Source organism: Vicia villosa, linkage group LG2, assembly GCF_029867415.1.
Source record: "Vicia villosa cultivar HV-30 ecotype Madison, WI linkage group LG2, Vvil1.0, whole genome shotgun sequence".
NCBI lineage: Eukaryota > Viridiplantae > Streptophyta > Magnoliopsida > Fabales > Fabaceae > Vicia > Vicia villosa.
In genome coordinates, this window is record NC_081181.1 from 21993735 (window position 1) to 21997908 (window position 4174).

At 33.5% G+C, this 4174-nt stretch overlaps 1 long non-coding RNA gene across 1 annotated transcript; it reads right to left on the reverse strand.

Annotated features, from left to right (window-relative positions):
- Nucleotides 1-1132: 1132 nt before the first annotated feature.
- LOC131646002 (uncharacterized) lies at nucleotides 1133-3337 on the reverse strand. Its single transcript, XR_009297255.1, has 3 exons — nucleotides 3016-3337; nucleotides 2191-2300; nucleotides 1133-1378 (listed from the first exon to the last, which is right to left on the reverse strand). It is a non-coding gene; the product is annotated as an uncharacterized LOC131646002 (long non-coding RNA).
- Nucleotides 3338-4174: the final 837 nt, after the last annotated feature.

The following is a 4174-nucleotide window of genomic DNA, read 5'->3' on the forward strand; positions in this document are numbered from 1 at the left end:
GTTCTAGGCAAAGTGAAAGTCTCTGCTGAAATGGAAAAATACTCAGGGAAGTTTTTTATTTATAAATTCTTCTAGTATTTATTTCACGGGGAGATTGTTAATCTCAGGGGAGACATATTCACACACTCTGATTATATGCTTATGCTATATATGTGTAATTGTCTTTTGTCATCTGATATTCTGATTGCAAATTCATATCAATTATATATGTTTTTGTCATCATCAAAAAGGGGGAGATTATTAGAACAAGATTTGTTCTGATCAATATTCTTGTTTTGATGATAACAATATATATGAATTTTGTATAAGACAATGTGGTACTCTAATCCTTTGCATTTTCCATTTCAGGAAATACATAAAGAGTATGTACAATTCAGCGCTCAGAAGCACTGACTCAGAAGGTTCTGGATGGCTACATCAGAACATGCTCTGGCAAGACATCAGAAGATGGTCAGGTAGAATCAAAACATGGACTATGAAGCATCAGAAGAACATGAAGTCGGAAGCAGAAGCACTGATGTTCTGAACCGTATCACGCTCAAGCACTTCAAAGTAAAGACAAGAAGATGCTCTGCACCAAGCTGAATGACTCTGATATTCAAACGTTGTATCTACAAATCTAAGTTCATAAGCAAGTACAAGATGACAGGATATTAAGTCTAATCTCTGACTGACAAAAGGAACGTTAGAAGCTACAAAAGGCAAAGTCAGTAAAAGCATGGCTTGAGGTAGTTGACAAAAGTGTGAAACATTAAATGCCGTGTTGTACTATTCAAGGAATGAATTAAATGCTCCCAACGGTCGTACATCCAACTTCGATATAACTTGTAATTTTCCATACTGGATGTTTACAATATCGTATCCATTATAATAAAAGAAATGAATTTAATCAATTGACCTATTCGGGAATTTTGGTCAATTATAAAATTCTATGTTAAAACATAGTAAACATATTAGACTATTCATAAATGACATATCCATCAAAGAAATGAGATTTCAAGTCAATATTGTAAACATTATTTTTTGGTTTTTCAAAACATACACAAACTTAGAGAATCAAAGAAGTGTACCAATATTCTTTAACAACTAGTAGTGATTAATATTTGTTTTGATTTTTCTATAACATTTTTTTTATAATTCAAATTCAATAAAACAAAACATATTTTGCTAGTCATAATTACCAAGAGGTCACTCATAGATAACAAATAAAGCAAATCAACCAAATTAATAACACTTACCTAGTGATGTTCCACTCACGAAAACTGTGAGGGCAAGGATGAAAATGATGATCGAAGCTCTCCCTAATAAGGCAATTAGCTTCCTCACCAAATGCTGCCCAACAAGTGCGCAACAGTGACTACAACAACAAAGTAAAGAGCTGCAAGAATAATCAAATTAATTTATGATTTCTTTTAAAAATATAATTCCAATAACTTATATTTTAATCATTTCATTTCATTTTAATCAAATTCACAAGTAAGTGGAAGTCACACCACATTGTTATAATTACTTCTCATTACTTTTGGATCCAATATGAGTTTTATTCTGAACTACCATTTCTCATGCTTGTTGTAACAAGCCTGGAACTGTTTTTTGTTTTTTATGATAGGAATGGTTGATGAACATACATTGTACAGGCCTGTCAGTAACCAACTTTGTTGTTTCTAAATCCTAATGAATTAATTCTTTTGAGTAGAATATATATAAAACTCATAAGTTGGTTCATAATTGTAAAAATGCCTTGGAAAAATGAATGTTGTTAGGAACATCATTGTTATCAACTTATACCAGTGAGTAACATATTAATTAAAGGCCATAATAAGTATTGAGTATTATTTTATTTTTTTGAAAAACCAAAGCAAACTTTATTAAACATAACAGCATAACAACATAAGATATGCTCAAAATAGTTACACCAGTACAAGGAGACCTAACAATTCCACTGCAAAAAACAGCCGAATGCATGAGTTCTAAAACACTAACCATCCCCATGATACAACCAACACCAAACTAAGACCTTATCTTAAGCACTCTCCCAACTCTAATGCCACTGCACATTCTACAGCATATTGAGTATTATTATGAAAACTGAAAATATTACTCTTATGAACCCTGTAATATACCCTGTAATTTTTTTGCAGAAGTATTTGATGCCAATAATGAACACCTACATTGATACCAGTAAGTTACCTTCTATTTAAAATGAAATTTCCAACAAAACACTTCAAGCCCAATGTCAATTTATTGTATCAGTTCAACTTGAGCCATCGTATTTCGCATCCATCCGAGAGAAAAAAGACCTGCAATCACACATCAAAACCAAACCTCAGATCAACCCCAAACTCACACATTCAAATTGTACAAAATAATACATACACATTCAGTTTCAAAACTCAAAATGAAAAAATAGGAATCAGATTCTATGAATTTTTTCCGCCAACTGCATTATGCCATTTACGTGTTTTGGGTCGTTGGATAAATCAATTGGTTGACAGAATGCCATGTGACAACTTGGGTGATTTGGAAAGAAAAAATAAAAAGAAAAATGTTGTTTCTTCAACATCCGTCCTCGTCACCGTGAACGTGATACCCACTATTAGTCATCATCAACCAAACTCATCCATATTAACCCCTTTATGCAGTTCTAATCCTGACTACTCTCTTTTTCTTATTTTATAGTCAAAATCATTTTTCCTTTATCTAATTTTGTAACCTAAAAAATGATAATTCTTTAAATTTTCAATTAATTAACATCTAAGCAACCACAAAAATCAAGTGAAGCATAGGCAATAGTGAAAACAAGCAGAAATACATTAGCTTTTAGCTTACATGGAGGAGGGAAGCACGTTAAACTTGAAGAAAAAAAAGAGTAAAAATAGGCATAACGCCGAAATCGTAAACTCAAATTGCAGAAACCATGGAAGAGAAATCTCAATTGCAAGACAACGTTCACTAGAAAGGAACGATCAAGAAACCCCAAATGCTGAAACCCTAGAAAGAAACAAACCATTGTACCTTGTGAGAAGGCTTGAAACAAAAAATTACAAGTTGTGGGAAGGCTTGGAAATGCAGCTTGCAAGGATCCTGTTGGATTAAGGGTTTTGTGAAAATTTAATTTTTCTTGAGTTTTTCTTGAGTGAATAGAGGCAGAGAGTGAAATAGTGAAAGAATAGACAGAATGAGAACGTGAGAGATGAAGATGAAAAGGAAATATTAAAGAAATTTGCGAGGTAGAAAATACCCAACAAATTTTATTGTCATTGACACTTGTGGCGTGCTTCTTACCCCGCAACCTCCGTGTCTGACACATGTACCTACCAGTCTGAACCATTATTAATTGACAGATTTATTTTTGTCCAAAAGTTTTAAAAAAATATTGCAAAATGGTCCTCACCTCGCAACGTAAAAAGACATTGAAACTTGCGGGGTGAGTTGTACTTCGTAACTTTTGTGTCAGTAAAATCAGCAAACGTTCACCTGCTACTCTGACTTTTGAGTAAATGTAACATTTTTTTTCAATAATTTATTTAATACACGGTTGCGGGGTGTTTAACACTCTACAACTTTTTTTTTTCAAAATTTTAAACTTCCCTCCCTCCGTTGCGAGAGGGAAAAGCAATTATATATATATTTTTTTATGAAATCTGGGTTGCGAGGTGGAACGCATCCCGCAACTATAATATTTTGCGAGGTGTTTGTCACCTGGAAAATTCACCCGGCTAATCAACAACTTTCTTGTAGTGAAAAGAATAAAAGGGAAATGAAATTGTTACCAAATGAATAGCATATGTAGTAGGTAAGCAACAAAAAGAAAGAAACTTGGAGAACTTCAACCTCTATCATCAAGCAAACACAAATGCGATTAGTGAGTGAGAAGTAATCCGTAAAGTAAAGATACGTCGTCGACGAAAATAAATCGCAACGGCGTTGGTAATGGTGAACCTGCATCACAAACAAAACCACACGGAAAATAATGGTAAAATGGATGGCGAGCCTCAAGATAAGAGGTTTCGCAATAATCTGCAACGGACAATAAGCTCCTTGAAAGCACCTCGGATAACTCGTACAAACACGGAAACGATTAGTAATAACAAGGAAAATCATACAACAATTAAGTGTTCATGTTACTACATTGAAACAGATGTCGCGTGCACAATCTGGAAATCAAAAGCAT